Here is a 27779-nt window from a genome sequence, read left to right as displayed (position 1 = left end):
TTAACTCCTTTTATCTCCTTTTATTTATCTCCTTTTATTTATCTCCTTTTATTTATCTCCTTTTATTTATCTCCTTTTATTTAACTCCTTTTATTCATCTCCTTTTATTTAACTCCTTTTATTTATCTCCTTTTATCTCCTTTTATTTATCTCCTTTTATTTAACTCCTTTTATTCATCTCCTTTTATTTAACTCCTTTTATCTCCTTTTATTTATCTCCTTTTATTTAACTCCTTTTATTTATCTCCTTTTATCTCCTTTTATTTATCTCCTTTTATTTAACTCCTTTTATTCATCTCCTTTTATTTAACTCCTTTTATCTCCTTTTATTTATCTCCTTTTATTTAACTCCTTTTATTTATCTCCTTTTATCTCCTTTTATTTAACTCCTTTTATTTAACTCCTTTTATGTCCTTTTATTTATCTCCATTTATTTAACTCCTTTTATTTAACTCCTTTTATCTCCTTTTATTTATCTCCTTTTATTTAACTCCTTTTATTTAACTCCTTTTATTTAACTCCTTTTATGTCCTTTTATTTATCTCCATTTATTCATCTCCTTTTATTTATCTCTTTTTATCTCCTTTTATTTATCTCCTTTTATTTATTTCCTTTTATTTAACTCCTTTTATTTAACTCATTTTATTTAACTCATTTTATTTAACTCCTTTTATGTCCTTTTATTTATCTCCTTTTATTTAACTCCTTTTATTTAACTCCTTTTATATATCTCCTTTTATTTAACTCCTTTTATTTATCTCCTTTTATCTCCTTTTATTTAACTCCTTTTATTTAACTCCTTTTATATATCTCCTTTTATTTAACTCCTTTTATTTAACTCCTTTTATTTATTTCCTTTTATTTATCTCCTTTTATTTATCTCCTTTTATTTAACTCCTTTTATCTCCTTTTATTTATCTCCTTTTATTTATCTCCTTTTATTTATCTCCTTTTATTTAACTCCTATCTCCTTTTATTTATCTCCTTTTATTTATCTCCTTTTATTTAACTCCTTTTGTTTATCTCTTTTTATTTAACTCCTTTTATTTATCTCCTTTTATTTAACTCCTTTTATTTATCTCCTTTTATCTCCTTTTATTTAACTCCTTTTATTTATCTCCTTTTATTTATCTCCTTTTATTTAACTCCTTTTATTTATCTCCTTTTATCTCCTTTTATTTAACTCCTTTGATTTATCTCCTTTTATTTAACTCTTTTTATCTCCTTTTATTTATCTCCTTTTATTTAACTCATTTTATTTATCTCCTTTTATCTCCTTTTATTTATCTCCTTTTATTTAACTCCTTTTATTTATGTCCTTTTATCTCCTTTTATTTAACTCCTTTTATTTATCTCCTTTTATTTAACTCCTTTTATTTATCTCCTTTTATTTAACTCTTTTTATCTCCTTTTATTTATCTCCTTTTATTTAACTCATTTTATTTATCTCCTTTTATCTCCTTTTATTTATCTCCTTTTATTTATCTCCTTTTATTTATCTCCTTTTATCTCCTTTTATTTATCTCCTTTTATTTAACTCCTTTTATTTATGTCCTTTTATCTCCTTTTATTTAACTCCTTTTATTTATCTCCTTTTATTTAACTCCTTTTATTTATCTCCTTTTATCTCCTTTTATTTAACTCCTTTTATTTATCTCCTTTTATTTATCTCCTTTTATTTAACTCCTTTTATTTATCTCCTTTTATCTCCTTTTATTTAACTCATTTTATTTAACTCCTTTTATTTATCTCCTTTTATTTATCTCCTTTTATTTATCTCCTTTTATTTAACTCCTATCTCCTTTTATTTATCTCCTTTTATTTAACTCCTTTTATTTATCTCCTTTTATCTCCTTTTATTTAACTCCTTTGATTTATCTCCTTTTATTTAACTCCTTTTATTTATGTCCTTTTATCTCCTTTTATTTATCTCCTTTTATTTAACTCCTTTTATTTATCTCCTTTTATTTAACTCTTTTTATCTCCTTTTATTTATCTCCTTTTGTTTAACTCCTTTTATTTATCTCCTTTTATCTCCTTTTATTTATCTCCTTTTATTTATCTCCTTTTATTTAACTCCTTTTATTTATCTCCTTTTATTTAACTCCTTTTATTTATCTCCTTTTATCTCCTTTTATTTAACTCCTTTTATTTATCTCCTTTTATTTATCTCCTTTTATTTAACTCCTTTTATTTATCTCCTTTTATCTCCTTTTATTTAACTCCTTTTATTTAACTCCTTTTATTTATCTCCTTTTATTTATCTCCTTTTATTTATCTCCTTTTATTTAACTCCTATCTCCTTTTATTTATCTCCTTTTATTTAACTCCTTTTATTTATCTCCTTTTATCTCCTTTTATTTAACTCCTTTTATTTATCTCCTTTTATTTATATCCTTTTATTTATCTCCTTTTATTTATATCCTTTTATTTATCTCCTTTTATTTAACTCCTTTTATTTATCTCCTTTTATTTAACTCATTTTATTTATCTCCTTTTATCTCCTTTTATTTAACTCCTTTTATTTATCTCCTTTTATTTAACTCCTTTTATCTCCTTCTATTTATCTCCTTTTATTTAACTCCTTTTATTTATCTCCTTTTATCTCCTTTTATTTAACTCCTTTTATTTATCTCCTTTTATTTAACTCCTTTTATTTATCTCCTTTTATTTAACTCCTTTTATTTATCTCCTTTTATTTAACTCCTTTTATCTCCTTTTATTTATCTCCTTTTATTTAACTCCTTTTATTTATCTCCTTTTATTTAACTCCTTTTATTTATCTCCTTTTATTTAACTCCTTTTATTTAACTCCTTTTATTTAACACCTTTGATTTATCTCCTTTTATTTAACTCCTTTTATTTATCTCCTTTTATTTAACTCCTTTTATCTCCTTCTATTTATCTCCTTTTATTTAACTCCTTTTATTTATCTCCTTTTATTTAACACCTTTGATTTATCTCCTTTTATTTAACTCCTTTTATTTATCTCCTTTTATCTCCTTTTATTTATCTCCTTTTATTTAACTCCTTTTATTTATCTCCTTTTATTTAACACCTTTGATTTATCTCCTTTTATTTAACTCCTTTTATTTATCTCCTTTTATTTAACTCCTTTTATCTCCTTCTATTTATCTCCTTTTATTTAACTCCTTTTATTTATCTCCTTTTATCTCCTTTTATTTAACTCCTTTTATTTATCTCCTTTTATTTAACTCCTTTTATTTATCTCCTTTTATTTAACTCCTTTTATCTCCTTTTATTTATCTCCTTTTATTTAACTCCTTTTATTTATCTCCTTTTATCTCCTTTTATTTATCTCCTTTTATTTAACTCCTTTTATTTATCTCCTTTTATTTAACACCTTTTATTTATCTCCTTTTATTTAACTCCTTTTATTTATCTCCTTTTATTTAACTCCTTTTATTTATCTCCTTTTATTTAACTCCTTTTATTTATCTCCTTTTATCTCCTTTTATTTATCTCCTTTTATTTAACTCCTTTTATTTATCTCCTTTTATTTATCTCCTTTTATTTAACTCCTTTTATTTATCTCCTTTTATCTCCTTTGAAGTGGCACAAGCTCAGATCCTTCAGAAGACTGTGCCTCACAGAGACTATCGTTTATTCACCTTCATTATGTCCAAAATGGAACAAATCCTCCCAAACTGAATCCACAAAGATCAGAGAGAACAACACACATCATAAACATTATTATTCCATCTTTGTTTCATTGTGTTTGTTTGTCTCATTGTGTTTGTTTGTTTCATTGTGTTTGTTTGTCTCATTGTGTTTGTTTGTTTCATTGTGTTTGTTTGTTTCATTGTGTTTGTTTGTCTCATTGTGTTTGTTTGTCTCATTGTGTTTGTTTGTTTCATTGTGTTTGTTTGTCTCATTGTGTTTGTTTGTCTCATTGTGTTTGTTTGTTTGTTTCATTGTGTTTGTTTGTTTCATTGTGTTTGTTTGTTTCATTGTGTTTGTTTGTTTCATTGTGTTTGTTTGTTTCATTGTGTTTGTTTGTCTCATTGTGTTTGTTTGTTTTATTGTGTTTGTCTCATTGTGTTTGTTTGTCTCATTGTGTTTGTTTGTCTCATTGTGTTTGTTTGTCTCATTGTGTTTGTTTGTCTCATTGTGTTTGTTTGTCTCATTGTGTTTGTTTGTCTCATTGTGTTTGTTTGTTTCATTGTGTTTGTTTGTTTCATTGTGTTTGTTTGTCTCATTGTGTTTGTTTGTCTCATTGTGTTTGTTTGTCTCATTGTGTTTGTTTGTTTCATTGTGTTTGTTTGTCTCATTGTGTTTGTTTGTTTCATTGTGTTTGTTTGTCTCATTGTGTTTGTTTGTTTCATTGTGTTTGTTTGTTTCATTGTGTTTGTTTGTTTCATTGTGTTTGTTTGTTTCATTGTGTTTGTTTGTTTCATTGTGTTTGTTTGTCTCATTGTGTTTGTTTGTCTCATTGTGTTTGTTTGTCTCATTGTGTTTGTTTGTTTCATTGTGTTTGTTTGTTTCATTGTGTTTGTTTGTCTCATTGTGTTTGTTTGTCTCATTGTGTTTGTTTGTCTCATTGTGTTTGTTTGTTCATTGTGTTTGTTTGTCTCATTGTGTTTGTTTGTCTCATTGTGTTTGTTTGTTTCATTGTGTTTGTTTGTTTCATTGTGTTTGTTTGTTTCATTGTGTTTGTTTGTCTCATTGTGTTTGTTTGTCTCATTGTGTTTGTTTGTTTCATTGTGTTTGTTTGTTTCATTGTGTTTGTTTGTTTCATTGTGTTTGTTTGTTTCATTGTGTTTGTTTGTTTCATTGTGTTTGTTTGTCTCATTGTGTTTGTTTGTCTCATTGTGTTTGTTTGTCTCATTGTGTTTGTTTGTTTCATTGTGTTTGTTTGTTTCATTGTGTTTGTTTGTTTCATTGTGTTTGTTTGTTTCATTGTGTTTGTTTGTTTCATTGTGTTTGTTTGTTTCATTGTGTTTGTTTGTCTCATTGTGTTTGTTTGTTTCATTGTGTTTGTTTGTTTCATTGTGTTTGTTTGTTTCATTGTGTTTGTTTGTCTCATTGTGTTTGTTTGTTTCATTGTGTTTGTTGTCTCATTGTGTTTGTTTGTCTCATTGTGTTTGTTTGTTTCATTGTGTTTGTTTGTTTCATTGTGTTTGTTTGTTTCATTGTGTTTGTTTGTTTCATTGTGTTTGTTTGTCTCATTGTGTTTGTTTGTTTCATTGTGTTTGTCTCATTGTGTTTGTTTGTCTCATTGTGTTTGTTTGTTTCATTGCGTTTGTTTGTTTCATTGTGTTTGTTTGTTTCATTGTGTTTGTTTGTTTCATTGTGTTTGTTTGTCTCATTGTGTTTGTTTGTTTCATTGTGTTTGTTTCATTGTGTTTGTTTGTCTCATTGTGTGTTTGTTTGTCTCATTGTGTTTGTTTGTTTCATTGTGTTTGTTTGTTTCATTGTGTTTGTTTGTCTCATTGTGTTTGTTTGTCTCATTGTGTTTGTTTGTTTCATTGTGTTTGTTTGTTTCATTGTGTTTGTTTGTCTCATTGTGTTTGTTTGTTTCATTGTGTTTGTTTGTTTATTTGTGTTTGTTTGTTTCATTGTGTTTGTTTGTTTCATTGTGTTTGTTTGTTTCATTGTGTTTGTTTGTTTCATTGTGTTTGTTTGTTTCATTGTGTTTGTTTGTTTCATTGTGTTTGTTTGTCTCATTGTGTTTGTTTGTTTCATTGTGTTTGTTTGTTTCATTGTGTTTGTTTGTCTCATTGTGTTTGTTTGTTTCATTGTGTTTGTTTGTTTCATTGTGTTTGTTTGTTTCATTGTGTTTGTTTGTTTCATTGTGTTTGTTTGTTTCATTGTGTTTGTTTGTCTCATTGTGTTTGTTTGTTTCATTGTGTTTGTTTGTTTCATTGTGTTTGTTTGTCTCATTGTGTTTGTTTGTTTCATTGTGTTTGTTTGTTTCATTGTGTTTGTTTGTTTCATTGTGTTTGTTTGTTTCATTGTGTTTGTTTGTTTCATTGTGTTTGTTTGTCTCATTGTGTTTGTTTGTCTCATTGTGTTTGTTTGTCTCATTGTGTTTGTTTGTTTCATTGTGTTTGTTTGTTTCATTGTGTTTGTTTCATTGTGTTTGTTTGTCTCATTGTGTTTGTTTGTTTCATTGTGTTTGTTTGTCTCATTGTGTTTGTTTGTTTCATTGTGTTTGTTTGTTTCATTGTGTTTGTTTGTTTCATTGTGTTTGTTTGTTTCATTGTGTTTGTTTGTTTCATTGTGTTTGTTTGTCTCATTGTGTTTGTTTGTTTCATTGTGTTTGTTTGTTTCATTGTGTTTGTTTGTCTCATTGTGTTTGTTTGTTTCATTGTGTTTGTTTGTTTCATTGTGTTTGTTTGTCTCATTGTGTTTGTTTGTTTCATTGTGTTTGTTTGTTTCATTGTGTTTGTTTGTTTCATTGTGTTTGTTTGTTTCATTGTGTTTGTTTGTTTCATTGTGTTTGTTTGTTTCATTGTGTTTGTTTGTTTCATTGTGTTTGTTTGTTTCATTGTGTTTGTTTGTTTCATTGTGTTTGTTTGTCTCATTGTGTTTGTTTGTTTCATTGTGTTTGTTTGTTTCATTGTGTTTGTTTGTTTCATTGTGTTTGTTTGTCTCATTGTGTTTGTTTGTTTCATTGTGTTTGTTTGTTTCATTGTGTTTGTTTGTCTCATTGTGTTTGTTTGTCTCATTGTGTTTGTTTGTCTCATTGTGTTTGTTTGTTTCATTGTGTTTGTTTGTTTCATTGTGTTTGTTTGTTTCATTGTGTTTGTTTGTTTCATTGTGTTTGTTTGTCTCATTGTGTTTGTTTGTCTCATTGTGTTTGTTTGTTTCATTGTGTTTGTTTGTTTCATTGTGTTTGTTTGTTTCATTGTGTTTGTTTGTTTCATTGTGTTTAAACTACTAAAGCTCAAATGTCATTTCTCCTGAAGCAAAACGTCAAATTTGTGTTTTTCATCTTCAAATTTCACAGAGAAACAACATCAACTTACAACGTCCAGAAGAGGAATAAACCAGCACTAAAGCAGCACTAAACCAGCACTAAACCAGCACTAAAGCAGCACTAAACCAGCACTAAACCAGCACTAAAGCAGCACTAAACCAGCACTAAACCAGCACTAAAGCAGGACTAAACCAGCACTAAAGCAGCACTAAACCAGCACTAAACCAGCACTAAAGCAGGACTAAAGCAGGTCTAAAGCAGGACTAAATTAGGACTAAACCAGGACTAAAGCAGGACTAAACCAGGACTAAACCAGGACTAAACCAGCACTAAAGCAGCACTAAACCAGCACTAAAGCAGGACTAAACCAGCACTAAAGCAGCACTAAACCAGCACTAAAGCAGCACTAAACCAGCACTAAACCAGCACTAAAGCAGGACTAAAGCAGGTCTAAAGCAGGACTAAATTAGGACTAAACCAGCACTAAACCAGCACTAAACCAGCACTAAACCAGCACTAAAGCAGGACTAAAGCAGGTCTAAAGCAGGACTAAATTAGGACTAAACCAGCACTAAACCAGCACTAAACCAGCACTAAACCAGCACTAAAGCAGGACTAAACCAGCACTAAACCAGCACTAAACCAGCACTAAACCAGCACTAAAGCAGCACTAAACCAGCACTAAAGCAGCACTAAAGCAGCACTAAACCAGCACTAAACCAGCACTAAAGCAGCACTAAAGCAGCACTAAACCAGCACTAAAGCAGCACTAAACCAGCACTAAAGCAGCACTAAACCAGCACTAAAGCAGCACTAAAGCAGCACTAAACCAGCACTAAACCAGCACTAAAGCAGCACTAAAGCAGCACTAAACCAGCACTAAACCAGCACTAAAGCAGCACTAAAGCAGCACTAAACCAGCACTAAACCAGCACTAAAGCAGCACTAAAGCAGCACTAAAGCAGCACTAAAGCAGCACTAAACCAGCACTAAACCAGCACTAAACCAGCACTAAACCAGGACTAAACCAGCACTAAACCAGCACTAAAGCAGGACTAAACCAGGACTAAACCAGGACTAAACCAGCACTAAACCAGGACTAAACCAGGACTAAACCAGGACTAAACCAGCACTAAACCAGGACTAAAGCAGCACTAAACCAGCACTAAACCAGCACTAAACCAGCACTAAACCAGCACTAAACCAGCACTAAACCAGCACTAAAGCAGGACTAAACCAGCACAAAACCAGGTATGAACCAGGACTAAACCAGCACTAAACCAGGACTAAACCAGCACTAAACCAGGACTAAACCAGCACTAAAGCAGCACTAAAGCAGCACTAAAGCAGCACTAAACCAGCACTAAAGCAGCACTAAACCAGCACTAAACCAGCACTAAAGCAGCACTAAAGCAGCACTAAACCAGGACTAAACCAGGACTAAACCAGGACTAAACCAGCACTAAACCATGACTAAACCAGGACTAAACCAGGACTAAACCAGCACTAAACCAGGACTAAACCAGGACTAAACCAGGACTAAACCAGGTATGAACCAGGACTAAACCAGCACTAAACCAGGACTAAACCAGGACTAAACCAGCTCTAAAACAGGACTAAACCAGCACTAAAGCAGCACTAAACCAGCACTAAACCAGGACTAAACCAGCACTAAACCAGGACTAAACCAGGACTAAACCAGGACTAAACCAGCAGTAAACCATGACTAAACCGGGACTAAACCAGGACTAAACCAGCACTAAACCAGGACTAAACCAGGACTAAACCAGGACTAAACCAGCACTAAACCAGGACTAAACCAGCACTAAACCAGGACTAAACCAGGACTAAACCAGGACTAAAGCAGCACTAAACCAGGACTAAACCAGCACTAAAGCAGCACTAAACCAGCACTAAAGCAGCACTAAACCAGGACTAAACCAGGACTAAACCAGCACTAAACCAGGACTAAAGCAGCACTAAAGCAGCACTAAACCAGCACTAAACCAGGACTAAAGCAGCACTAAACCAGCACTAAACCAGCACTAAACCAGCACTAAACCAGCACTAAACCAGCACTAAAGCAGGACTAAACCAGCACTAAACCAGCACTAAACCAGCACTAAAGCAGCACTAAAGCAGGACTAAACCAGCACTAAAGCAGCACTAAACCAGCACTAAAGCAGCACTAAACCAGCACTAAACCAGCACTAAAGCAGGACTAAAGCAGGTCTAAAGCAGGACTAAATTAGGACTAAACCAGGACTAAAGCAGGACTAAACCAGGACTAAACCAGGACTAAACCAGCACTAAAGCAGCACTAAACCAGCACTAAACCAGCACTAAACCAGCACTAAAGCAGGACTAAACCAGCACTAAACCAGCACTAAACCAGCACTAAAGCAGGACTAAACCAGCACTAAAGCAGCACTAAACCAGCACTAAAGCAGCACTAAACCAGCACTAAACCAGCACTAAAGCAGCACTAAACCAGCACTAAAGCAGGACTAAACCAGCACTAAACCAGCACTAAACCAGCACTAAACCAGCACTAAAGCAGGACTAAACCAGCACTAAACCAGCACTAAACCAGCACTAAACCAGCACTAAAGCAGCACTAAACCAGCACTAAAGCAGCACTAAACCAGCACTAAACCAGCACTAAAGCAGCACTAAACCAGCACTAAACCAGCACTAAACCAGGACTAAACCAGCACTAAAGCAGCACTAAAGCAGCACTAAACCAGCACTAAAGCAGCACTAAAGCAGCACTAAAGCAGCACTAAACCAGCACTAAACCAGCACTAAAGCAGCACTAAACCAGCAATAAAGCAGCACTAAACCAGCACTAAACCAGCACTAAAGCAGCACTAAAGCAGCACTAAAGCAGCACTAAACCAGCACTAAAGCAGCACTAAACCAGCACTAAACCAGGACTAAACCAGCACTAAACCAGCACTAAAGCAGGACTAAACCAGGACTAAACCAGGACTAAACCAGCACTAAACCAGGACTAAACCAGGACTAAACCAGGACTAAACCAGCACTAAACCAGGACTAAAGCAGCACTAAACCAGCACTAAACCAGCACTAAACCAGCACTAAACCAGCACTAAACCAGCACTAAACCAGCACTAAAGCAGGACTAAAGCAGCACTAAACCAGCACTAAACCAGCACTAAACCAGCACTAAACCAGCACTAAACCAGCACTAAAGCAGGACTAAACCAGCACAAAACCAGGACTAAACCAGCACTAAAGCAGCACTAAAGCAGCACTAAAGCAGCACTAAACCAGGACTAAACCAGCACTAAACCAGGACTAAACCAGCACTAAAGCAGCACTAAAGCAGCACTAAAGCAGCACTAAACCAGCACTAAAGCAGCACTAAACCAGCACTAAACCAGCACTAAAGCAGCACTAAAGCAGCACTAAACCAGCACTAAACCAGCACTAAAGCAGCACTAAAGCAGCACTAAACCAGCACTAAACCAGCACTAAAGCAGCACTAAACCAGCACTAAACCAGCACTAAAGCAGCACTAAAGCAGCACTAAACCAGCACTAAACCAGCACTAAAGCAGCACTAAACCAGCGCTAAAGCAGGACTAAACCAGGTATGAACCAGGACTAAACCAGCACTAAACCAGGACTAAACCAGGACTAAACCAGCTCTAAAACAGGACTAAACCAGCACTAAAGCAGCACTAAACCAGCACTAAACCAGGACTAAACCAGCACTAAACCAGGACTAAACCAGGACTAAACCAGGACTAAACCAGCACTAAACCAGGACTAAACCAGGACTAAACCAGGACTAAACCAGCACTAAACCAGGACTAAACCAGGACTAAACCAGGACTAAACCAGCACTAAACCAGGACTAAACCAGCACTAAACCAGGACTAAACCAGGACTAAACCAGGACTAAACCAGCACTAAACCAGGACTAAAGCAGCACTAAACCAGGACTAAACCAGCACTAAAGCAGCACTAAACCAGCACTAAAGCAGCACTAAACCAGGACTAAACCAGGACTAAACCAGCACTAAACCAGGACTAAAGCAGCACTAAAGCAGCACTAAACCAGCACTAAACCAGCACTAAACCAGGACTAAAGCAGCACTAAACCAGCCCTAAACCAGCACTAAACCAGCACTAAACCAGCACTAAACCAGCACTAAACCAGCACTAAAGCAGCACTAAAGCAGCACTAAACCAGCACTAAAGCAGCACTAAAGCAGCACTAAAGCAGCACTAAACCAGCACTAAACCAGCACTAAAGCAGCACTAAAGCAGCACTAAACCAGGACTAAACCAGGACTAAACCAGCACTAAAGCAGCACTAAACCAGCACTAAACCAGGACTAAACCAGCACTAAACCAGGACTAAACCAGGACTAAACCAGGACTAAACCAGCACTAAACCAGGACTAAACCAGGACTAAACCAGGACTAAACCAGCACTAAACCAGGACTAAACCAGGACTAAACCAGGACTAAACCAGCACTAAACCAGGACTAAACCAGCACTAAACCAGGACTAAACCAGGACTAAACCAGGACTAAACCAGCACTAAACCAGGACTAAAGCAGCACTAAACCAGGACTAAACCAGCACTAAAGCAGCACTAAACCAGCACTAAAGCAGCACTAAACCAGGACTAAACCAGGACTAAACCAGCACTAAACCAGGACTAAAGCAGCACTAAAGCAGCACTAAACCAGCACTAAACCAGCACTAAACCAGGACTAAAGCAGCACTAAACCAGCCCTAAACCAGCACTAAACCAGCACTAAACCAGCACTAAACCAGCACTAAACCAGCACTAAAGCAGCACTAAAGCAGCACTAAACCAGCACTAAAGCAGCACTAAAGCAGCACTAAAGCAGCACTAAACCAGCACTAAACCAGCACTAAAGCAGCACTAAAGCAGCACTAAACCAGCACTAAACCAGCACTAAAGCAGCACTAAACCAGCACTAAAGCAGCACTAAAGCAGCACTAAAGCAGCACTAAACCAGCACTAAACCAGGACTAAACCAGCACTAAACCAGGACTAAACCAGGACTAAACCAGCACTAAACCAGGACTAAACCAGCACTAAACCAGGACTAAACCAGGACTAAACCAGCACTAAACCAGGACTAAAGCAGCACTAAAGCAGCACTAAACCAGCACTAAACCAGCACTAAACCAGCACTAAACCAGCACTAAACCAGCACTAAAGCAGGACTAAACCAGCACTAAACCAGCACAAAACCAGGTATGAACCAGGACTAAACCAGCACTAAACCAGGACTAAACCAGGACTAAACCAGCACTAAACCAGGACTAAACCAGCACTAAAGCAGCACTAAACCAGCACTAAACCAGCACTAAACCAGCACTAAAGCAGCACTAAACATGCACTAAAGCAGCACTAAAGCAGCACTAAAGCAGCACTAAAGCAGCACTAAACCAGCACTAAACCAGCACTAAAGCAGCACTAAACCAGCACTAAACCAGCACTAAAGCAGGACTAAACCAGCACAAAACCAGGTATGAACCAGGACTAAACCAGGACTAAACCAGCACTAAACCAGGACTAAACCAGGACTAAACCAGCACTAAACCAGGACTAAACCAGCACTAAACCAGGACTAAACCAGGTCTAAACCAGGACTAAACCAGCACTAAACCAGGACTAAACCAGCACTAAACCAGCACTAAACCAGCACTAAAGCAGGACTAAAGCAGCACTAAACCAGCACTAAACCAGCACTAAACCAGCACTAAACCAGCACTAAAGCAGGACTAAAGCAGCACTAAACCAGCACTAAACCAGCACTAAACCAGCACTAAACCAGCACTAAACCAGCACTAAAGCAGGACTAAACCAGCACAAAACCAGCACAAAACCAGGTATGAACCAGGACTAAACCAGCACTAAACCAGGACTAAACCAGGACTAAACCAGCACTAAACCAGGACTAAACCAGCACTAAACCAGGACTAAACGAGGACTAAACCAGCACTAAACCAGGACTAAACCAGCACTAAAGCAGCACTAAAGCAGCACTAAACCAGCACTAAACCAGCACTAAAGCAGCACTAAAGCAGCACTAAAGCAGCACTAAACCAGCACTAAAGCAGCACTAAACCAGCACTAAAGCAGCACTAAAGCAGCACTAAACCAGCACTAAACCAGCACTAAAGCAGCACTAAACCAGCACTAAACCAGCACAAAACCAGGTATGAACCAGGACTAAACCAGCACTAAACCAGGACTAAACCAGGACTAAACCAGCACTAAAGCAGCACTAAACCAGCACTAAAGCAGCACTAAACCAGCACTAAACCAGCACTAAACCAGCACTAAACCAGCACTAAACCAGCACTAAACCAGCACTAAAGCAGGACTAAACCAGCACTAAACCAGCACTAAACCAGCACTAAAGCAGGACTAAACCAGCACAAAACCAGGTATGAACCAGGACTAAACCAGCACTAAACCAGGACTAAACCAGGACTAAACCAGCACTAAACCAGGACTAAACCAGGACTAAACCAGGACTAAACCAGCACTAAACCAGGACTAAACCAGCACTAAACCAGGACTAAACCAGGACTAAACCAGGACTAAACCAGCACTAAACCAGGACTAAACCAGGACTAAACCAGGACTAAACCAGCACTAAACCAGGACTAAACCAGGACTAAACCAGGACTAAACCAGCACTAAACCAGGACTAAACCAGCACTAAACCAGGACTAAACCAGGACTAAAGCAGCACTAAACCAGCACTAAAGCAGCACTAAACCAGCACTAAACCAGCACTAAAGCAGCACTAAACCAGCACTAAACCAGCACTAAACCAGCACTAAACCAGCACTAAAGCAGGACTAAACCAGCACTAAACCAGCACTAAAGCAGCACTAAACCAGCACTAAAGCAGCACTAAAGCAGCACTAAACCAGCACTAAACCAGCACTAAACCAGCACTAAACCAGCACTAAACCAGCACTAAAGCAGGACTAAACCAGCACTAAACCAGCACAAAACCAGGTATGAACCAGGACTAAACCAGCACTAAACCAGGACTAAACCAGCACTAAACCAGGACTAAACCAGCACTAAACCAGCACAAAACCAGGTATGAACCAGGACTAAACCAGCACTAAACCAGGACTAAACAAGCACTAAACCAGCACTAAACCAGCACTAAACCAGCACTAAACCAGCACTAAACCAGCACTAAACCAGCACTAAACCAGCACTAAACCAGCACTAAACAAGCACTAAACAAGCACTAAACCAGCACTAAACCAGCACTAAACCAGCACTAAACCAGCACTAAAGCAGCACTAAACCAGCATTAAACCAGCACTAAACCAGCACTAAACCAGCACTAAACCAGCACTAAAGCAGCACTAAACCAGCACTAAACCAGCACTAAACAAGCACTAAACAAGCACTAAACCAGCACTAAACCAGCACTAAACCAGCACTAAACCAGCACTAAAGCAGCACTAAAGCAGCACTAAACCAGCACTAAAGCAGCACTAAACCAGCACTAAAGCAGCACTAAAGCAGCACTAAACCAGCACTAAACCAGCACTAAACCAGCACTAAACAAGCACTAAACCAGCACTAAACCAGCACTAAACCAGCACTAAACCAGCACTAAAGCAGCACAAAACCAGGTATGAACCAGGACTAAACCAGCACTAAACCAGGAATAAACCAGGACTAAACCAGCACTAAACCAGGACTAAACCAGCACTAAACCAGCACTAAATCAGGACTAAACCAGCACTAAACCAGCACTAAACCAGGACTAAACCAGCACTAAACCAGGACTAAACCAGCACTAAACCAGGACTAAACCAGCACTAAACCAGGACTAAACAAGCAATAAAGCAGGAATAAACCAGCACTAAACCAGCACTAAACCAGCACTAAACCAGCACTAAAGCAGGACTAAACCAGCACTAAACCAGCACAAAACCAGGTATGAACCAGGACTAAACCAGCACTAAAGCAGCACTAAACCAGCACTAAACCAGCACTAAAGCAGCACTAAAGCAGCACTAAAGCAGCACTAAACCAGCACTAAAGCAGGACTAAAGCAGCACTAAAGCAGGACTAAACCAGCACTAAACCAGCACTAAACCAGCACTAAACCAGCACTAAACCAGGACTAAACCAGGTATGAACCAGGACTAAACCAGCACTAAACCAGGACTAAACCAGGACTAAACCAGCACTAAAACAGGACTAAACCAGCACTAAAGCAGCACTAAACCAGCACTAAACCAGGACTAAACCAGCACTAAACCAGGACTAAACCAGGACTAAACCAGGACTAAACCAGCACTAAACCAGGACTAAACCAGGACTAAACCAGGACTAAACCAGCACTAAATCAGCACTAAACCAGCACTAAAGCAGGACTAAACCAGCACTAAAGCAGGACTAAACAAGCAATAAAGCAGCACTAAACCAGCACAAAACCAGGAATAAACCAGGACTAAACCAGCACTAAACCAGGAATAAACCAGGACTAAACCAGCACTAAACCAGGACTAAACCAGCACTAAACCAGCACTAAACCAGCACTAAAACAGCACTAAACCAGCACTAAAGCAGCACTAAAGCAGCACTAAAGCAGCACTAAACCAGGACTAAACCAGCACTAAACCAGGACTAAACCAGGACTAAACCAGCACTAAACCAGGACTAAAGCAGCACTAAAGCAGCACTAAAGCAGCACTAAACCAGCACTAAACCAGCACTAAACCAGCACTAAACCAGCACTAAACCAGCACTAAAGCAGGACTAAACCAGCACTAAACCAGCACAAAACCAGGTATGAACCAGGACTAAACCAGCACTAAAGCAGCACTAAACCAGCACTAAACCAGCACTAAAGCAGCACTAAAGCAGCACTAAACCAGCACTAAACCAGCACTAAAGCAGCACTAAAGCAGCACTAAAGCAGCACTAAACCAGCACTAAACCAGCACTAAAGCAGCACTAAACCAGCACTAAACCAGCGCTAAAGCAGGACTAAACCAGCACTAAAGCAGCACTAAACCAGGACTAAACCAGGACTAAACCAGCACTAAACCAGGACTAAACCAGGACTAAACCAGGACTAAACCAGCACTAAACCAGGACTAAACCAGCACTAAACCAGGACTAAACCAGGACTAAACCAGCACTAAACCAGGACTAAAGCAGCACTAAACCAGGACTAAACCAGCACTAAAGCAGCACTAAACCAGCACTAAAGCAGCACTAAACCAGGACTAAAGCAGCACTAAACCAGCACTAAAGCAGCACTAAACCAGCACTAAACCAGCACTAAACCAGCACTAAACCAGCACTAAACCAGCACTAAACCAGCACTAAACCAGCACTAAACCAGCACTAAACCAGCACTAAAGCAGGACTAAACCAGCACTAAACCAGCACAAAACCAGGTATGAACCAGGACTAAACCAGCACTAAACCAGGACTAAACCAGCACTAAAGCAGCACTAAACCAGCACTAAAGCAGCACTAAAGCAGCACTAAAGCAGCACTAAACCAGCACTAAACCAGCACTAAAGCAGCACTAAAGCAGCACTAAACCAGCACTAAAGCAGCACTAAAGCAGCACTAAAGCAGGAATAAACCAGCACTAAACCAGCACTAAACCAGCACTAAACCAGCACTAAACCAGCACTAAAGCAGGACTAAACCAGCACTAAACCAGCACAAAACCAGGTATGAACCAGGACTAAACCAGCACTAAAGCAGCACTAAACCAGCACTAAACCAGCACTAAAGCAGCACTAAAGCAGCACTAAACCAGCACTAAACCAGCACTAAAGCAGGACTAAACCAGCACTAAACCAGGACTAAACCAGCACTAAAGCAGGAATAAACCAGCACTAAACCAGCACTAAACCAGCACTAAACCAGCACTAAACCAGCACTAAAGCAGGACTAAACCAGCACTAAACCAGCACAAAACCAGGTATGAACCAGGACTAAACCAGCACTAAAGCAGCACTAAACCAGCACTAAACCAGCACTAAAGCAGCACTAAAGCAGCACTAAACCAGCACTAAACCAGCACTAAAGCAGCACTAAAGCAGCACTAAAGCAGCACTAAACCAGCACTAAACCAGCACTAAAGCAGCACTAAAGCAGGACTAAACCAGCACTAAACCAGCACTAAACCAGCACTAAACCAGCACTAAACCAGGACTAAACCAGGTATGAACCAGGACTAAACCAGCACTAAACCAGGACTAAACCAGGACTAAACCAGCACTAAAACAGGACTAAACCAGCACTAAAGCAGCACTAAACCAGGACTAAACCAGGACTAAACCAGCACTAAACCAGGACTAAACCAGGACTAAACCAGGACTAAACCAGCACTAAACCAGGACTAAACCAGGACTAAACCAGGACTAAACCAGCACTAAATCAGCACTAAACCAGCACTAAAGCAGGACTAAACCAGCACTAAAGCAGGACTAAACAAGCAATAAAGCAGCACTAAACCAGCACAAAACCAGGAATAAACCAGGACTAAACCAGCACTAAACCAGGAATAAACCAGGACTAAACCAGCACTAAACCAGGACTAAACCAGCACTAAACCAGCACTAAACCAGCACTAAAACAGCACTAAACCAGCACTAAAGCAGCACTAAAGCAGCACTAAAGCAGCACTAAACCAGGACTAAACCAGCACTAAACCAGGACTAAACCAGGACTAAACCAGCACTAAACCAGGACTAAAGCAGCACTAAAGCAGCACTAAAGCAGCACTAAACCAGCACTAAACCAGCACTAAACCAGCACTAAACCAGCACTAAACCAGCACTAAAGCAGGACTAAACCAGCACTAAACCAGCACAAAACCAGGTATGAACCAGGACTAAACCAGCACTAAAGCAGCACTAAACCAGCACTAAACCAGCACTAAAGCAGCACTAAAGCAGCACTAAACCAGCACTAAACCAGCACTAAAGCAGCACTAAAGCAGCACTAAAGCAGCACTAAACCAGCACTAAACCAGCACTAAAGCAGCACTAAACCAGCACTAAACCAGCGCTAAAGCAGGACTAAACCAGCACTAAAGCAGCACTAAACCAGGACTAAACCAGGACTAAACCAGCACTAAACCAGGACTAAACCAGGACTAAACCAGGACTAAACCAGCACTAAACCAGGACTAAACCAGCACTAAACCAGGACTAAACCAGGACTAAACCAGCACTAAACCAGGACTAAAGCAGCACTAAACCAGGACTAAACCAGCACTAAAGCAGCACTAAACCAGCACTAAAGCAGCACTAAACCAGGACTAAAGCAGCACTAAACCAGCACTAAAGCAGCACTAAACCAGCACTAAACCAGCACTAAACCAGCACTAAACCAGCACTAAACCAGCACTAAACCAGCACTAAACCAGCACTAAACCAGCACTAAAGCAGGACTAAACCAGCACTAAACCAGCACAAAACCAGGTATGAACCAGGACTAAACCAGCACTAAACCAGGACTAAACCAGCACTAAAGCAGCACTAAACCAGCACTAAAGCAGCACTAAAGCAGCACTAAAGCAGCACTAAACCAGCACTAAACCAGCACTAAAGCAGCACTAAAGCAGCACTAAACCAGCACTAAAGCAGCACTAAAGCAGCACTAAAGCAGCACTAAACCAGCACTAAAGCAGCACTAAAGCAGCACTAAAGCAGCACTAAAGCAGCACTAAACCAGCACAAAACCAGCACTAAACCAGCACTAAACCAGCACTAAACCAGGACTAAAGCAGCACTAAACCAGCACTAAACCAGCACTAAACCAGCACTAAACCAGCACTAAACCAGCACTAAAGCAGGACTAAACCAGCACTAAACCAGCACAAAACCAGGTATGAACCAGGACTAAACCAGCACTAAACCAGGCCTAAACCAGGACTAAACCAGCACTAAACCAGGACTAAACCAGCACTAAAGCAGCACTAAAGCAGCACTAAAGCAGCACTAAACCAGCACTAAACCAGCACTAAACCAGCACAAAACCAGGTATGAACCAGGACTAAACCAGCACTAAACCAGGCCTAAACCAGGACTAAACCAGCACTAAACCAGGACTAAACCAGCACTAAACCAGCACTAAAGCAGCACTAAAGCAGCACTAAACCAGCACTAAATCAGCACTAAACCAGGACTAAACCAGCACTAAACCAGGACTAAACCAGGACTAAACCAGGACTAAACCAGCACTAAAGCAGCACTAAAGCAGCACTAAAGCAGCACTAAAGCAGCACTAAACCAGCACTAAACCAGCACTAAAGCAGGACTAAAGCAGGACTAAACCAGCACAAAACCAGGTATGAACCAGGACTAAACCAGCACTAAACCAGCACTAAACCAGGACTAAAGCAGGACTAAACCAGGACTAAACCAGCACTAAACCAGGACTAAACCAGGACTAAACCAGGACTAAACCAGGACTAAACCAGCACTAAACCAGCACTAAACCAGGACTAAACCAGGACTAAACCAGGACTAAACCAGCACTAAACCAGGACTAAACCAGGACTAAACCAGGACTAAACCAGGACTAAACCAGGACTAAACCAGGACTAAACCAGCACTAAACCAGGACTAAACCAGGACTAAACCAGGACTAAACCAGCACTAAACCAGGACTAAACCAGCACTAAACCAGCACTAAACCAGCACTAAAGCAGGACTAAAGCAGCACTAAACCAGCACTAAACCAGCACTAAACCAGCACTAAACCAGCACTAAAGCAGGACTAAAGCAGCACTAAACCAGCACTAAACCAGCACTAAAGCAGGACTAAACCAGCACAAAACCAGCACAAAACCAGGTATGAACCAGGACTAAACCAGCACTAAACCAGGACTAAACCAGCACTAAAGCAGCACTAAAGCAGCACTAAAGCAGCACTAAAGCAGCACTAAACCAGCACTAAAGCAGCACTAAACCAGCACTAAACCAGCACTAAAGCAGCACTAAAGCAGGACTAAACCAGCACTAAACCAGCACAAAACCAGGACTAAACCAGGACTAAACCAGCACTAAAGCAGCACTAAACCAGCACTAAAGCAGCACTAAAGCAGCACTAAACCAGCACTAAACCAGCACTAAAGCAGGACTAAACCAGCACTAAACCAGCACAAAACCAGGTATGAACCAGGACTAAACCAGGACTAAACCAGGACTAAAGCAGCACTAAAGCAGCACTAAAGCAGCACTAAAGCAGCACTAAACCAGCACTAAACCAGCACTAAACCAGCACTAAACCAGCACTAAAGCAGGACTAAACCAGCACTAAAACAGCACTAAAGCAGGACTAAACCAGCACTAAACCAGCACAAAACCAGGTATGAACCAGGAATAAACCAGCACTAAACCAGGACTAAACCAGCACTAAAGCAGCACTAAACCAGCACTAAAGCAGCACTAAAGCAGCACTAAACCAGCACTAAACCAGCACTAAACCAGCACTAAACCAGCACTAAAGCAGGACTAAACCAGCACTAAACCAGCACAAAACCAGGTATGAACCAGGACTAAACCAGCACTAAACCAGGACTAAACCAGGACTAAACCAGCACTAAACCAGGACTAAACAAGCACTAAACCAGCACTAAACCAGCACTAAACCAGCACTAAACCAGCACTAAACCAGCACTAAAGCAGCACTAAACCAGCACTAAACCAGCACTAAACAAGCACTAAACAAGCACTAAACCAGCACTAAACCAGCACTAAACCAGCACTAAACCAGCACTAAAGCAGGACTAAAGCAGCACTAAACCAGCACTAAAGCAGCACTAAAGCAGCACTAAACCAGCATTAAACCAGCACTAAAGCAGCACTAAAGCAGCACTAAACCAGCACTAAAGCAGCACTAAACCAGCACTAAAGCAGCACTAAAGCAGCACTAAAGCAGCACTAAACCAGCACTAAACCAGCACTAAACCAGCACTAAACCAGGTATGAACCAGGACTAAACCAGCACTAAACCAGGATTAAACCAGGACTAAACCAGCACTAAACCAGGTATGAACCAGGACTAAACCAGCACTAAACCAGCACTAAACCAGCACTAAACAAGCACTAAACCAGCACTAAACCAGCACTAAACCAGCACTAAAGCAGGACTAAACCAGCAATAAACCAGCACTAAACCAGCACAAAACCAGGACTAAACCAGCACTAAACCAGGACTAAACCAGCACTAAACCAGGACTAAACCAGCACTAAACCAGGACTAAACCAGCACTAAACCAGGACTAAACCAGCACTAAACCAGGACTAAACAAGCAATAAAGCAGGAATAAACCAGCACTAAACCAGGACTAAACCAGCACTAAACCAGGACTAAACCAGCACTAAACCAGGACTAAACCAGCACTAAACCACGACTAAACCAGCACTAAACCAGGACTAAACAAGCAATAAAGCAGGAATAAACCAGCACTAAACCAGGACTAAACCAGCACTAAACCAGGACTAAACCAGCACTAAACCATGACTAAACCAGCACTAAACCAGGACTAAACCAGCACTAAAGCAGGAATAAACCAGCACTAAACCAGGACTAAACCAGCACTAAACCAGCACTAAAGCAGGAATAAACCAGCACTAAACCAGGACTAAACCAGCACTAAACCAGCACTAAAGCAGGACTAAACCAGCACTAAAGCAGGACTAAACAAGCAATAAAGCAGCACTAAACCAGCACAAAACCAGGAATAAACCAGGACTAAACCAGCACTAAACCAGGAATAAACCAGGACTAAACCAGCACTAAACCAGGACTAAACCAGCACTAAACCAGCACTAAACCAGGACTAAACCAGCACTAAACCAGGACTAAACCAGCACTAAACCAGCACTAAACCAGGACTAAACCAGCACTAAACCAGCACTAAACCAGCACTAAACCAGCACTAAAGCAGGACTAAACCAGCACTAAAGCAGGACTAAACCAGGACTAAACCAGGACTAAACCAGCACTAAAACAGGAATAAACCAGCACTAAACCAGCACTAAAGCAGGACTAAACCAGCACTAAACCAGCACAAAACCAGGTATGAACCAGGACTAAACCAGCACTAAACCAGGACTAAACCAGGACTAAACCAGCACTAAACCAGGACTAAAGCAGCACTAAAGCAGCACTAAACAAGCACTAAACCAGCACTAAACCAGCACTAAACAAGCACTAAACCAGCACTAAACCAGCACTAAACCAGCACTAAACCAGCACTAAAGCAGGACTAAAGCAGCACTAAACCAGCACTAAAGCAGCACTAAACCAGCACTAAACCAGCACTAAACAAGCATTAAACAAGCACTAAACCAGCACTAAACCAGCACTAAACCAGCACTAAAGCAGGACTAAAGCAGCACTAAACCAGCACTAAAGCAGCACTAAAGCAGCACTAAACCAGCACTAAAGCAGCACTAAACCAGCACTAAAGCAGCACTAAAGCAGCACTAAAGCAGCACTAAACCAGCACTAAAGCAGCACTAAAGCAGGACTAAACCAGCACTAAACCAGCACTAAAGCAGGACTAAACCAGCAATAAACCAGCACAAAACCAGGTATGAACCAGGACTAAACCAGCACTAAACCAGGAATAAACCAGGACTAAACCAGCACTAAACCAGGACTAAACCAGCACTAAACCAGCACTAAATCAGGACTAAACCAGCACTAAACCAGGAATAAACCAGGACTAAACCAGCACTTAACCAGGACTAAACCAGCACTAAACCAGCACTAAATCAGGAATAAACCAGCACTAAACCAGGACTAAACCAGCACTAAACCAGCACTAAACCAGCACTAAACCAGGACTAAACCAGCACTAAAGCAGCACTAAACCAGCACTAAAGCAGCACTAAAGCAGCACTAAACCAGCACTAAAGCGGCACTAAAGCAGCACTAAAGCAGAACTAAACCAGCACTAAACCAGCACTAAACCAGCACTAAACCAGGACTAAACCAGGACTAAACCAGCACTAAACCAGGACTAAACCAGGACTAAACCAGCACTAAACCAGGACTAAACCAGCACTAAAGCAGGACTAAAGCAGCACTAAAGCGGCACTAAACCAGCACTAAACCAGCACTAAACCAGCACAAAACCAGGTATGAACCAGGACTAAACCAGCACTAAACCAGGACTAAACCAGGACTAAACCAGCACTAAATCAGGACTAAACCAGCACTAAACCAGGACTAAACCAGCAATAAAGCAGGAATAAACCAGCACTAAACCAGGACTAAACCAGCAATAAAGCAGGAATAAACCAGCACTAAACAAGCACTAAACCAGCACTAAACCAGCACTAAACCAGCACTAAACCAGCACAAAACCAGGACTAAACCAGGACTAAACCAGCACTAAATCAGGACTAAACCAGCACTAAACCAGGACTAAACCAGCAATAAAGCAGGAATAAACCAGCACTAAACCAGGACTAAACCAGGACTAAACCAGCACTAAATCAGGACTAAACCAGCACTAAACCAGGACTAAACCAGCAATAAAGCAGGATTAAACCAGCACTAAACCAGGACTAAACCAGGACTAAACCAGCACTAAATCAGGACTAAACCAGCACTAAACCAGGACTAAACCAGCAATAAAGCAGGAATAAACCAGCACTAAACCAGGACTAAACCAGCACTAAACCAGCACTAAACCAGGACTAAACCAGGACTAAACCAGGACTAAACCAGCACTAAACCAGGACTAAACCAGCACTAAACCAGCACTAAAGCAGCACTAAACCAGCACTAAACCAGCACTAAACCAGCACTAAACCAGCACTAAACCAGCACTAAACCAGGACTAAACCAGGACTAAACCAGGACTAAACCAGGACTAAACCAGGTCTAAACCAGGACTAAACCAGCTCTAAACCAGGACTAAACCAGGACTAAACCAGGACTAAACCAGGACTAAACCAGGTCTAAACCAGGTCTAAACCAGGTCTAAACCAGGTCTAAACCAGGTCTAAACCAGGACTAAACCAGCACTAAATCAGGACTAAACCAGCACTAAACCAGGAATAAACCAGGACTAAACCAGCAATAAACCAGCACTAAACCAGGACTAAATCAGGACTAAACCAGCACTAAACCAGGACTAAACCAGCAATAAAGCAGGAATAAACCAGCACTAAACCAGGACTAAACCAGCACTAAACCAGGACTAAACCAGCACTAAACCAGCACTAAACCAGGACTAAACCAGGACTAAACCAGGAATAAACCAGCACTAAACCAGGACTAAACCAGCACTAAACCAGCGCTAAACCAGGAATAAACCAGCACTAAACCAGGACTAAACCAGCACTAAACCAGCACTAATCCAGCACTAAACCAGGACTAAACCAGCACTAAACCAGCACTAAACCAGGACTAAACGAGGACTAAACCAGCACTAAACCAGCACTAAACCAGCACTAATTAGTCCTGGTTTAGTCCTGGTAAAGCCTCATGTTACAGGGGTGATTGCGGGATAGGGCCTCATGTTACAGGGGTGATTGCGGGATAGGGCCTCATGTTACAGGGGTGATTGCGGGATAGGGCCTCATGTTACAGGGGTGATTGCGGGATAGGGCCTCATGTTACAGGGGTGATTGCGGGATAGGGCCTCATGTTACAGGGGTGATTGCGGGATAGGGCCTCATGTTACACGGGTGATTGCGGGATAGGGCCTCATGTTACAGGGGTGATTGCGGGATAGGGCCTCATGTTACAGGGGTGATTGCGGGATAGGGCCTCATGTTACAGGGGTGATTGCGGGATAGGGCCTCATGTTACAGGGGTGATTGCGGGATAGGGCCTCATGTTACAGGGGTGATTGCGGGATAGGGCCTCATGTTACAGGGGTGATTGCGGGATAGGGCCTCATGTTACAGGGGTGATTGCGGGATAGGGCCTCATGTTACAGGGGTGATTGCGGGATAGGGCCTCATGTTACAGGGGTGATTGCGGGATAGGGCCTCATGTTACAGGGGTGATTGCGGGATAGGGCCTCATGTTACAGGGGTGATTGCGGGATAGGGCCTCATGTTACAGGGGTGATTGCGGGATAGGGCCTCATGTTACAGGGGTGATTGCGGGATAGGGCCTCATGTTACAGGGGTGATTGCGGGATAGGGCCTCATGTTACAGGGGTGATTGCGGGATAGGGCCTCATGTTACAGGGGTGATTGCGGGATAGGGCCTCATGTTACAGGGGTGATTGCGGGATAGGGCCTCATGTTACAGGGGTGATTGCGGGATAGGGCCTCATGTTACAGGGGTGATTGCGGGATAGGGCCTCATGTTACAGGGGTGATTGCGGGATAGGGCCTCATGTTACAGGGGTGATTGCGGGATAGGGCCTCATGTTACAGGGGTGATTGCGGGATAGGGCCTCATGTTACAGGGGTGATTGCGGGATAGGGCCTCATGTTACAGGGGTGATTGCGGGATAGGGCCTCATGTTACAGGGGTGATTGCGGGATAGGGCCTCATGTTACAGGGGTGATTGCGGGATAGGGCCTCATGTTACAGGGGTGATTGCGGGATAGGGCCTCATGTTACAGGGGTGATTGCGGGATAGGGCCTCATGTTACAGGGGTGATTGCGGGATAGGGCCTCATGTTACAGGGGTGATTGCGGGATAGGGCCTCATGTTACAGGGGTGATTGCGGGATAGGGCCTCATGTTACAGGGGTGATTGCGGGATAGGGCCTCATGTTACAGGGGTGATTGCGGGATAGGGCCTCATGTTACAGGGGTGATTGCGGGATAGGGCCTCATGTTACAGGGGTGATTGCGGGATAGGGCCTCATGTTACAGGGGTGATTGCGGGATAGGGCCTCATGTTACAGGGGTGATTGCGGGATAGGGCCTCATGTTACAGGGGTGATTGCGGGATAGGGCCTCATGTTACAGGGGTGATTGCGGGATAGGGCCTCATGTTACAGGGGTGATTGCGGGATAGGGCCTCATGTTACAGGGGTGATTGCGGGATAGGGCCTCATGTTACAGGGGTGATTGCGGGATAGGGCCTCATGTTACAGGGGTGATTGCGGGATAGGGCCTCATGTTACAGGGGTGATTGCGGGATAGGGCCTCATGTTACAGGGGTGATTGCGGGATAGGGCCTCATGTTACAGGGGTGATTGCGGGATAGGGCCTCATGTTACAGGGGTGATTGCGGGATAGGGCCTCATGTTACAGGGGTGATTGCGGGATAGGGCCTCATGTTACAGGGGTGATTGCGGGATAGGGCCTCATGTTACAGGGGTGATTGCGGGATAGGGCCTCATGTTACAGGGGTGATTGCGGGATAGGGCCTCATGTTACAGGGGTGATTGCGGGATAGGGCCTCATGTTACAGGGGTGATTGCGGGATAGGGCCTCATGTTACAGGGGTGATTGCGGGATAGGGCCTCATGTTACAGGGGTGATTGCGGGATAGGGCCTCATGTTACAGGGGTGATTGCGGGATAGGGCCTCATGTTACAGGGGTGATTGCGGGATAGGGCCTCATGTTACAGGGGTGATTGCGGGATAGGGCCTCATGTTACAGGGGTGATTGCGGGATAGGGCCTCATGTTACAGGGGTGATTGCGGGATAGGGCCTCATGTTACAGGGGTGATTGCGGGATAGGGCCTCATGTTACAGGGGTGATTGCGGGATAGGGCCTCATGTTACAGGGGTGATTGCGGGATAGGGCCTCATGTTACAGGGGTGATTGCGGGATAGGGCCTCATGTTACAGGGGTGATTGCGGGATAGGGCCTCATGTTACAGGGGTGATTGCGGGATAGGGCCTCATGTTACAGGGGTGATTGCGGGATAGGGCCTCATGTTACAGGGGTGATTGCGGGATAGGGCCTCATGTTACAGGGGTGATTGCGGGATAGGGCCTCATGTTACAGGGGTGATTGCGGGATAGGGCCTCATGTTACAGGGGTGATTGCGGGATAGGGCCTCATGTTACAGGGGTGATTGCGGGATAGGGCCTCATGTTACAGGGGTGATTGCGGGATAGGGCCTCATGTTACAGGGGTGATTGCGGGATAGGGCCTCATGTTACAGGGGTGATTGCGGGATAGGGCCTCATGTTACAGGGGTGATTGCGGGATAGGGCCTCATGTTACAGGGGTGATTGCGGGATAGGGCCTCATGTTACAGGGGTGATTGCGGGATAGGGCCTCATGTTACAGGGGTGATTGCGGGATAGGGCCTCATGTTACAGGGGTGATTGCGGGATAGGGCCTCATGTTACAGGGGTGATTGCGGGATAGGGCCTCATGTTACAGGGGTGATTGCGGGATAGGGCCTCATGTTACAGGGGTGATTGCGGGATAGGGCCTCATGTTACAGGGGTGATTGCGGGATAGGGCCTCATGTTACAGGGGTGATTGCGGGATAGGGCCTCATGTTACAGGGGTGATTGCGGGATAGGGCCTCATGTTACAGGGGTGATTGCGGGATAGGGCCTCATGTTACAGGGGTGATTGCGGGATAGGGCCTCATGTTACAGGGGTGATTGCGGGATAGGGCCTCATGTTACAGGGGTGATTGCGGGATAGGGCCTCATGTTACAGGGGTGATTGCGGGATAGGGCCTCATGTTACAGGGGTGATTGCGGGATAGGGCCTCATGTTACAGGGGTGATTGCGGGATAGGGCCTCATGTTACAGGGGTGATTGCGGGATAGGGCCTCATGTTACAGGGGTGATTGCGGGATAGGGCCTCATGTTACAGGGGTGATTGCGGGATAGG

The 27779-nt window shown here is 41.6% G+C and overlaps 1 protein-coding gene across 1 annotated transcript in view; it reads right to left on the bottom strand.

Annotated features, from left to right (window-relative positions):
• Nucleotides 1-27779, bottom strand: part of LOC140364908 (receptor-type tyrosine-protein phosphatase mu-like) — a 282228-nt gene that overhangs the window by 58631 nt on the left and 195818 nt on the right. The gene's annotated exons all lie outside the window — the stretch shown is intronic.

The sequence above is a fragment of the Eucyclogobius newberryi genome, unplaced genomic scaffold, assembly GCF_026437365.1.
Source record: "Eucyclogobius newberryi isolate DKJ021-1_F unplaced genomic scaffold, fEucNew1.0.hap1 SCAF_18, whole genome shotgun sequence".
Lineage (NCBI taxonomy): Eukaryota > Metazoa > Chordata > Actinopteri > Gobiiformes > Gobiidae > Eucyclogobius > Eucyclogobius newberryi.
The sequence above is the reverse complement of the archived record's forward strand: the minus strand, read 5'-3'. Positions and strand labels throughout refer to the sequence as shown.